Source organism: Leuresthes tenuis, unplaced genomic scaffold (assembly GCF_036924035.1).
Source record: "Leuresthes tenuis unplaced genomic scaffold, fLeuTen1.0.hap1 SCAF_13, whole genome shotgun sequence".
In the NCBI taxonomy this organism is placed as follows: domain Eukaryota; kingdom Metazoa; phylum Chordata; class Actinopteri; order Atheriniformes; family Atherinopsidae; genus Leuresthes; species Leuresthes tenuis.
In genome coordinates, this window is record NW_027325367.1 from 9,415,665 (window position 1) to 9,426,921 (window position 11,257).

The window sequence follows — 11,257 nt, forward strand, 5'->3', positions numbered from 1 at the left end:
GACACAAGCTTTTTGCAGACAGTCTGACATGTATCCTCAAGGCTGACAAAACTCACTCACCACCTGAGATATACAGAGTCTGAAACATAAAATTTTTTTAATTCTATGGGTCATCAACCAGTGTGAATCAGCTACAGATCACTATATTAATTCTTGATGACCTGTGTATTTGAAAAAAAAACCCAACCCAAGAGATGTTCCTGCTGTGGGGGAGAGACGTTGCTGTTGTGAGGCGAAAAGCTGCCAAGTTAGAAACTGTTTCAGTCTTCTCTTTTTAAGCCACGCTGTTAAATGTTGTTTAACAAGCCACAAAAGTCCTCATAAGGCAGAAGGGAGGAGGTTGGGGGTCTATGTGCTACACTTTGAACCATTTGTGTGACATGAGATCAATACCACCATATCACAACAGTTGTTTTTCACTTCGAAAACATGAAGGCAATTTATTAAAACATTCTTGTCACGAGCTGTTTGGATTTAAGCAAGAACATTACTTGGTTAGGGTTAGGATGCATTCATGGTTTGGTCTAAAACATTTTTCCATCACTGTCATGGACACCACTTGGTTTCCTTAGTTACATGTAAATACACATTACAGTAGAACTTTCTCACTTCTCGCTTGGGCATCTTATGGGGAGGAGGACAGTTGTTCTTAGTTTGGAATGTTTGGAATGTGACGTTGAGGACTGCTTTGCAACTGGGATCACACTGGACCTGCCTGTTTAATGGCAACTGATGCAAATCACACAGGAGCAAGGGCTGCTTTGACATTGCTGCATGTGGCAAAAAAAACGACCTGTCCCAATGTGGCACCGGCATGGATTCTGTTATCTTTAACCACAATGATGAAGTCAATAAATTAAGTTGAGGAGATTAAAGCAAGTCTTTTTACAGTACGAAAAGAAAGCTAGGTGAGTCTCACATCTGGATAATTTTCTATGTAACAAGTGAGGGGCAATACATTAAATGGAAGCTGGGAGAAGGTACAGAATGAATTAAACTATTGCATGAATGAATAAGCAGATGAATGGGAGCAGGTGGTAATGGTAAAAGAAATGCATGAAGCGACAGGAGTGAGACAGTCCTGCACTATCTATCATCTCTCTTTTTTTATTGTTGTTGTTTTACTGCACTGAGTGTAGTGTCTGTCTGAGTGTTGCACAAATAAAGCTTGATTGACAGATCTTTGTGGGTCTGTGAAACTTTCCAGTAGAAGGACATTAGAATTATCATCTGGTGATGTTGATAAGTATATAAAGCAAAGCCTGGACTGCCAACAAGTACCTGTGTTTTCTGGTGAAGAGTAAAACTCCATTTGAAATGGACTTTGGGCTTTTAAAATTTGGCAAATCTTTTTTTTTTCATGTGCAAAACACCTTTACCGCACAGAACAAAAGGCAAAAAACCCCAAAGCACAGTATGGCTTCTTTAATAATGTCATCTTGTATGAACAAAAGCAATCTCTTCTCTTTCAGCAACCACCTCTGCATTATAATACTGTGGGCTGCAGGTAGCCTGGACCTGAACTGTTGTGTCATCAGAGACTTGATAAACTGGCACTCCATTTGTTTGCCTCTGTTGTAATCAGCTGCTAATGTCTGGCAAAGACCGCAGAAGAAGATCAAGATGGAGAAGCTTAAAAAAAAAAAAAAACAGGACTCAAATGTGATTGATCCAGTCTTGTTATTACTAGATCATTACCAAAAAAAGAAGAAAACTCCTGAAAGTGATTTTTAACATTGATCTACGTAGAGACAGAAAACCAGACGAGCAGCTGTAAGGACTCTTGCCCAATCAGTCATTTGGTGTAAAGGTCAATGGTTTAATCTGCTGAGACCACTGACGCCTTTTCTTTTAGTACTGTCGCTCTATTATTGATTTATGTTATGTTGTATAATGCATTTCAAACTGTATGTGCAGATGACAGTTTGTGGCACACACAGTAGTTCAGATGTTATCAACTGTACGCTTCACTCTGGATAGCCAGTGCTTATCTGAAGATACCTAAATCAGATTTGATAACCCTATAGCATGACTTGTTCTCAGTAGTTTCCTAAAAAAAAATTGAATGCTGCATTATGATTTCACTTAAATGGAAAACACGATGACCAGGCTTTCAGAATGTTAGAAATTGTGGTTCAGCTTCAAAACTAACTTTTTTTTCCAGAATAATCAGGTTTGGAATTCTTCAACTTGTGCTGCCAAAACTGAACTTTCAACCTGTCGTGGTGGTCAGTTGTCATGATCGTTATCTACATGTAATCTGTGACACGTTATGGATTTTCTGTAGTCCTTCCCTCTTTCCAGGTTTGTCATGTTCATCCATGAACATGTGGCTCTGGCACACTGTGTACTGTAAAAACAATTTGCACTTTGTGCTTGCGTGCTTCAATAAGGGGCTCAATACATCTACTCAGATACAAAAAGAGAAAAACTACTTGCTTGTGTTTCTCTGTCATTGCTATAAAATGGTTCAAATAAAAAAATTAATGATAATCAATATCAAAATATTTTTGCTAGAAAAATGTAATTGGTTGTCCTACTAAAGGTAAATTTGCCAGTTGTTTATTTACTTTGGAGGAATGGAAATCTTAATAACACACAAAAATAGCTTTTACTTTTATGTGCAAACTTTATCAAATGGAAAAAATAAATAGTTGTAGTCCCTAAGTATTAACAGCACAATGTAGTGAAACTGCAACCTAGATTTGAAAAAAGTTTGTAAGCTGTTTAAAATGTAGATGGAAACAGAATGCCATGATATACAAATCTCATAAACCAACATTTCATTCATATTTGAACACAAAGAACATATCAAATAGTGAAAGTACGAAAGTGTTTTCCAGCATAAAATTGGGAAAGGTTTGAATGTTCATGATATACTGAACAAAATGAACCCACAAGATTTAGAGAATCTGGAGACATCTCTGTGCCCACTGGACTGAAAATTAATACTGGATGCTAATGATCTGTGAGCTCTAAGGTGGCTCAGGTGTCCAGGCGTCCAGAAACATTGCTGTCTTCTCAGGACCAAAGCTCATTTAAAAAGGATTGAGGCAAAGTGCACAACTGTTCTGTGGTCAGATAAATCAAAATGTGAAATTCTTTTGGACTATGCATCCTCTGGACTTAAAAGAAGTAGCACGATCCAACTTGTTGTCAGCGCTCAGTTCAAAAGCCTGCCTCTCTGATGGTATGGGGTATGCATATTTCAGCAAGATAGGGCAAAACAACGTCCAGCATCTATTACAACAGCATGGCTTTGCAGTAGAGGAGTCTGGGTGTTGGACTGGTCTCCCTGCAGTCCAGACCTTTTACCAACTGAAAACATTTGGAGCATCATGAAACAAAGAAGACCCAGAACTGGTGAAGCTCCACAGTGGCCGACATGGACCTGTCCCAATCTTTTTGGAATGTGTTCCTTCCATCAAATTCAACGGAAACTTGGATGAAGGAAAACTGATTGGGAAAGAAGAGGCATCAAGAGGGAGAGGAGATGACAAGTGATGCCCTAACAGTCCAGTAGTTTAACTGATCATATGATGCTGCTAATGTTTTTCTTTTTTTGTGGAATCACTTTTTCATTATTCTATTAATTCAAGTCTTTTAAATTAAAATAATTCAATCTTCAAAACAGAAGTTAATTTTGTATGTAAAGCTCCCTCTTGTTAGTTTTATTTAGTCAGGTTATAAGTAACAAGATGTGCTTTGTGAGTGAGAATTGCTGCCCCTGTGATTAACAAATCAGCCTTTTCCGAGACATGTATGAAGCATTCTGGAGGTTTGGGAGAAATTGTTAAGGCTTTGGCCAAGATGCAAGTTGTTAATGTATGGAAAATTGGCTTGAGTAACAGACTATTTTTTAGGTCTTTTGCTAAATTAAAACCTTATGTCGAGTCAATTGTTTTGCAGGTTTGTTTAAGTTCTTTCCATTTAGGTTTTTACCCAAACTTAAAAAGTGTTAATCACATCATGCACCAAATTGTAGAAGCATGCAGTCCCATTGATCCCGTATTCACTGGATTTCACAACAAAATAAACAAAATGACAAAAAGGCAGTTTCTAAGTAAGTTGAGTCCTGCTCATTTTCACATTACTCTGTTATTGTGAAAGGCAGAGATATATATACACCGTTGACCAAGCTAATATATGCCATTTGTGCATATTGACTGCATCTTTTTATGTGGTTAGTAAGCCCTCTATAAGTACGAACATAACTAACATAAAAAGACTATTCCGTATCACTGCTAAAACCATCATGCATTCTCCTACAGTTTACTGACCTATTAGTCAATCTGGTTGAGCAAACACTGGCTGAAAGTCCAGACACAATGAAGTCATGCACAGGGTATCGCTGTGTCATAAAGATGTTAGATTGAAGCCATATTGTTCTCCAGCTTTATCAGGAATGGACAGATAGCAGTTTAGACCAAACCTAACTGCACTGATAGAACAGTTCCATGAAGACAGGCCAAAGTTTAGACATACCAGATAAAAAGAAGATTCACATGTGCAAAAATCCATGGATTTTTGGCATTATTAGCAAGAAACTCATGTACACAAACTTACCAATATAGTCTCAGCTGGGTGTAATCTACATTTTGCATGAATGTGCTAGGCTAATTTCTACCATGAAATACACTTGAAGACCAAGAATAGTGCAGTTTTTTTATTTTACAAGCATACATTTGTGCAACAAACCCAACTCTAATCTCCCCATTAGTCTTTACAGTAAACTGGTTAACAGAGAAATTGAGCATTAGGGTGAGATGACCAGAAAGTCGTTACAGAAAACCGATGATATCTGCATTTCCGAATCTTTTACGATGTTGGTCCAGTTCATAGATGCTAAATGGTGAACTCCTAACCTTCCATACATATGGGAAAGACATTACAAACATATATCTTTACTTGAATATTAACAGTGTCAGAAGTTTGAAACAATCACACAAAATCAGGGATTCCTTGTTTGGAGTATTGATACTGATGTACTTTGATAGCTGCCTCTCGGCAGCTAGGTTATGCCAACAGGAAATTCACACTTGTATTTAATACAACATTCCATCTGTCTATCCATTTTCTATATCTACTTAAACCAATTCGTGGGTCATGGGTGGGCTGGAGCGCATCCCATCTGTGATTGGGATAGTGATAGCGTACACCCTGGACAGGTTGTTGCTCCATCACAGATTGAGATTTTTATATATAAGTAACATGATATGACCTCCAGATTTCTCTCATGCTCTGATAAAGGACAAAGGATAAAGGCTAAAGTATTAGCATATTTGTATATGGCTGCTGTAAAATGGTAAAATAAAGGTTAGAAAACCTTGTCCTGAGGTTTTCTGTGTGTGCTACCTTACCACTTCAGGATTGTCAGTGTTGGAATGTCCTGAATTTGGTTTAGCATCACAATCAACTGCAGCAGTGATAATAGATAAATAGTCTTTATTCATACAACAATTTGAAAACAATCAAATCGGGGCAACCAGTAAATATAACAATAATTACACAAACAACAAGCAAATAAAACAACGTATTGAAACTTTAGATAAAAAATTGAATAAATCAAATTAGAAAAAAACTTCATGATATAAAATACAGAAAGTAAACAAAATCAAATAAAGTAAGGAAAAGCCATCAGATCATTCCTCAACTTTGGCTCAGCAAAAAGCTATTTCACCTCCAGTTTTTCAGGCCCGAATAAGAATATTCCAAAAGAGGATCTCTGAGCACCACCACAAAGACTTGCTTATGACACAAAAAATGGGACGCTGTGTAAAATGTATATAAACACAGAGTGCAATGATTTGCAAATCTGGTACACCAATATTAATGTTGTTCCACTCTTGTCTGATACAAGATTCCAGCTGCTCAACTGTCCTGAGTCTTCTTTGTTGTATTTTGTGTTTCACAATGCTCTAAATGTTTTCACTTGGTGAAAGGTTTGGGCTGCAGGGAGGTCAGTCCCACACCCGGCCTTCCCTGAAAAAGACATCATCTGCATAGGAGCATATGTTGCTCTAAAACCTGCACATACCTTCCGGCACTGATGGTTCCTTTCCTCATGTCTAAGTGGTCAGTTCCCAAGGCAAGTTTTTTTTGCAGGTTGCCAAATCCATGCCCTTCTTTATCTGTGAGAGATGTTGCCTTCTTAAGGTGCTCTTTCTATACCAAATCATACCACTGACCTGTTAAACTTAATACTTGTGAGGTGTTTTTTTTTTTAACACCACTTACTTTTCCAATCTTCTGGTGGAACCCATCCTAACTTTTGAAAGTTGTGTTGCGGCTGTCAAATTCAACATGAGCTATTGGTTTTTCATGAATTAGTAAAATGTAATGTTTGGTGTGAGTCATAACTTTGTAGCCTGTGTAAAAACAGGTTATTAGATATTAAACTACTGTGGAGGCCTTTTAAGAGCCTTGAAAGTTAAAAGTAAAATTTTAAAATCAGTTCAAAAACATACATGAAGGCAGTTCAAGCAAGCCAAAAATCAGTGTATTTAATTATGTCATTATTTCATGTTATTTTTTTCAAAGTCTGGCAGCTGAGTTCTGTACAATTACAGACTTTTGATTTATCATAGAGATAAATCAAAAGCCTGTTGCATTAATCAAAGTGTAAGGACGTTTGATCAGGTAGTATGGTCTCAGTATTGTTCAACAATGTAGAAATATTTCTACTTGAGGATATAAAAATCTGTTAAAAAAGAAAGCTCAACTGATGGTAATAATTAATCCTAATCAAATAAATAATGTTTAACTAGACCATTTTTAGAAGATGCTAGAAACAGCATATTAACTGTGTATGTAATCATCTGCAATGTGTACAGACTTTCATAACCAGGAAGGGTAAACAATGATAAGTTATTGACTGGGGCGGCACACGGGTGATTGGAGCACTTAAAAAAATGTGACTTTTGGGTAAATATGAGGCATAAAACTGTGCCATCATTTGCATGTCTGATCATCAGATTTGACACGTTTTTAAGAGGTGCTCATGAATTTTCAGTATTCAAGCAATTCTTAGCAGCCATTAAATGAAAAACAATCTCTTTATCAATAACAGATTATTAACAGGTAATTTACGCTACATCTAATTTAAAAAACAAAGTCTATCATACTCTATCAACACAAATCCAGTAGTGGTGTGTTGTAATCAGCAGACGGTTTGAGACATGTACAGAATGATTGTTAACAAAAAGCACCATCATTCTAAAATACCAGCATCAAAGCATTTTCATTAGCTCACCCATAGCAACTTCAGCTAGAAACTTCTGAGAAAGTCTGCTCAGCACTGATACTATCGCCCCAGAGCAATAAAAAATGCGGTAGAACAGAAGTGATAAGAAGGCTGCAAGTTTTATAGCACATGTATCAGTGTTGGATATGATTTTACTGTTTGCAGCCTAATCATGTCCTTTCACTTGTAACATGTCCGATGAACCTGATTACATTTAAACATGTTTTCAGTCAATATTGCTGAGGTGTTCCCGCAAACATGCAAATACATTTAGCATAAGCAAACCTGCAACGTTGCACAATTGAGCCAAAACACAATGAAAAATGTTTCTGTGTTTTTACAAAGTGGACTGTCACAACTGAAATCAGAGAATGAGGACAAGCTCCGTGATTTCTAGTTGACCATAAACCATTTTTTGCATGCCATTCTTTCCCCATCATTCCCTGTCTCTTTCCACTGTTGCTGTCAAGTAAAGGCATAAAAAGACCTTTAAATTCTACTTTTGTCAAACTGTAGCTTTCAATAACAAACAAACTTAGCAACTGTCCACATATAAATCAGCATATATATCAGCTCATTGTGGTATCTTTCAGTTCAGTCAGTGTTCAGTGTTCACTGGACAAACTGCAGTTTCTTCGTCTTGGTTTCTATTTGTTCAAAATAAAATATTGCCCTTTATTGTCTCTTTAAAAGTGATTTTGCCTGTTTGCACAACCAACAGATTCAGAGCAACCACAGCATTTTTCTGTGTTTCTGAGTTATGTTTCCAGCCACCTGGCAAATACACTTAACCTCTGTTTTAATCCTGGTTTCAGCAGCTAAATTCCGCACCATATTAGCAAGCTAGTTTCAAACATTAAATCTCTGTACCTTCATGTCGGGCAGTTAATGCACAGTAACATGCCAGAGCTCCCTGCAGCTACTAGAAAAGAAGGTTGATGAGAACAGTGAGCATAGCCTGAAAAGATCACAGTGTCAAATGTAAAACCAAAATTGTAAGCTGCAGAGTAAAGATTTTGCTTTTACAAGAAGCGACGTGATTCATTGAAAGTTGTAAGAAGGCAAGAGAATGCAGTCCTCTGCTAAGGTCAGTGGACTTTCTTGCCATAAAAAAAACTTTATTTGAATCCATCCATACCAAAAGGTAACAGCTGTGACCATGGCCATGCTCTTTTGGCCTGTTTACATAATCCTGCCAATAAACAGAGAGACTGACAGACAGGTAAACAGACAAGCAGTGACAGTAAATAAAACTTTGATAATCCCCAAAGGGAAGTTATAATATTTCAGTATTAACGAGGGAAAAAAAAATCTTGCAACTATCGAAAGACAATATAAAAACAAATAAAGGCAATTCATTTTAGAAGAGGAGTCCCTTCTCCTGACTTTATTTTGACTTCCTGTACCAGTCCTTATAACAGTGGAGCTGAGAAAAGCTTTTTGTCTGTTATGTTTAACAACCTGTTCAACATTTCCCTTTATATAATCAGCTCCAGGGGCTCCAAAGCAGTTACAAGCACTGAGCCAGTTTTCTTTACTCATTTGTATCAGTTTATTTTGGTCATTGACTCTGCTGCCCCAGCTGCTGACTGTAAGGAAAATCCCACTCACCACAGAGTTGAATCTTGAGTAATTTAAGCAACATTTTACTTGCTCTTGGACTCTGCTCTGTCCATTTCTTTTTATCATAAACAGCCTCAGTGTTGCAGCTTCAGTCTATGTGCTTCTCTCAGGATGGACACAGTGTTAGGCTTATCCCCACATATCCTTAAACCCACAGCCACCTCATTTGTCTCTCTCATGTTCAAAATCAGGGGAGTCATTTCAGTGTGTCTGCAGATGACAGCGCTCTGAGTTGTACTGGAAGTCTCAGGTCTGAGGTGTACATGGTAAACAGAACACGCCTGTTCAGCTACACAAACTGTGGTCTTTCTTGTAGACAATAACCTAGGCAGTTTTGGAGATATCCACCTGTATGTCCTCAAAGAAATTAAAGAACAAATCCTCAGTGTGCTGTCTGATTTGTCCAAATGAGAGTGGGTTCAGTGAAACAAGCATATGATGGCTTTTTACAATCCTAATCCCAAGATGGAAAACAAAGCGCAGAATGTCCAGCAAAACTCAGTAAAAGTCACTATTAATATCTATTTTTGTATCAAATATATTTATCAAATCAAATTAAAAAGAAAATTGCTATTCTTACCATTGGAGGATCTGCTGCCTCATACCACAACACAGATGCTTTTTAAATGCTTCACTTTTTGTATATTATGTTGTTTCGATGATAGTTATGTATGCAGGACTCCATAGATAGTAGTGTGATAAAAGTGCAAATTGAAATGATTTGATAATGCTAAAAGTATACCATGTAAGTCATGTAACTGCAACATAATCATGTTAAACCTTGAATTCAGCTGCATGTGTTCTCTAAATATTTACTGACGACTAGATAGATAGGAGCAATGCACCTTAGTCTGTTTAATGTCAGGCTAGTAAAATCAATATCTGGTAGTTGGTTGAAACAAATCACGCAGAAGGTTAAATGTACATATGTTCAACTGAGGAAGGACAGAAAGTCAGTATGAAGTAATATAAATTAAGATGACATGACTTAATATAACATGTATAGGCTAGAACATAAGCTGGTGTTATCCACCCATATGAGAACAATATGAAACTGTCAAACAGCAGGTGCAATGTGCTGAATTTAACAGAAAATATGGTAAAATACATTTTTGTAACTCTTATTTCCTGTATGCAGACAACTGCTAATCCTTCTAAATGTAAATGTTGGATAAACTCATTCCAAAAGCCTGCTTGTTCCAAAACAATTATCTGACAATTTCCATTGATGGTTTTAATGTCTGTTTGGAGGAAATTAAATTCTTTCGATGATGAAAAGTAAATTCAGGAAAACATATGAATGTTTCTGTTTGTTTAACGGTAACAGTAAAAAAAACAACACACATTAGAAATATTTTATTTACCCTTGTTGATGCTTTGAATGAAAAAAGCCTCAAACATTTTATCCCAGTACTTTGCCAGCAAGTATGCAGAGAAAATTACTTTTCTATGCATACTCCCCCCAAGACACACTCACTGCACTGCAGAGCTCCTTCATGACAGGTTGCTCCACCCAAAGTGTGTGACAGAGAGGTTTTGCAGGTCACTCCTTCCTGCAGCTGTCAGACTGCACAATGAACATGGCTCCCAGTGCTTCCAGTGACAGGCAACATAAACTGCAATTTCTCTAGTTCACTGTGCACTTTACACACTTGTACATGTGTGTATAGTTATGAGAATATACATCAATACTGTATTCTTTACTCTTTTGCTTTTATATTATTTTGGCATTTCCCCTTGTGAGACAAATAAAGGTTTATCTTACCTTATCAATATATATATATATGTATATACAGTATACTTTTTTCTATTTGAAAGCCTGAGATAATTCCTTTTTTAAATAGTGTAAAGCTCATTTCTATATGTGCATGCATATTTAACATCATTTATTTTTTCATTTACACATATCTGAGTGGACTGAAGAGGACTTTTTGTGGCTCAAAAAAAAGAAAAAAGGAGAATGGAACAAACTACAAAAGCAATCAATACAAACGGATGACACTGCATGGCACCACTACATTTAAACAGCCAGTACTCCTTGACAATTGGCTAGAAGGGGACTGTGCCCGTGAACACCCCTACCTCCTCCCATAAAGACCACCTATCAGCTGAGTTCTAGCTTCATGAGAGACCTACATTATAACTAACCATCAACTCTACTGCAGGCAGATTGAAGGGTTAGTAGTGGCCTCTAGTGGATCATTACATCTCCTCCCCTCCATTTGATACTATTGAAATTTCCCAATTTTTTTTTTATAAATTTGACTTCAATACAAAAAAGTAATTTTTTTTAGCATATAATTCAATTTAATTGAATAGGATTTGATTCATGTGACTCAAACTACATAAAAAAATCTTATAGTCAAATTTAAAATCTTCACATTTAACAAT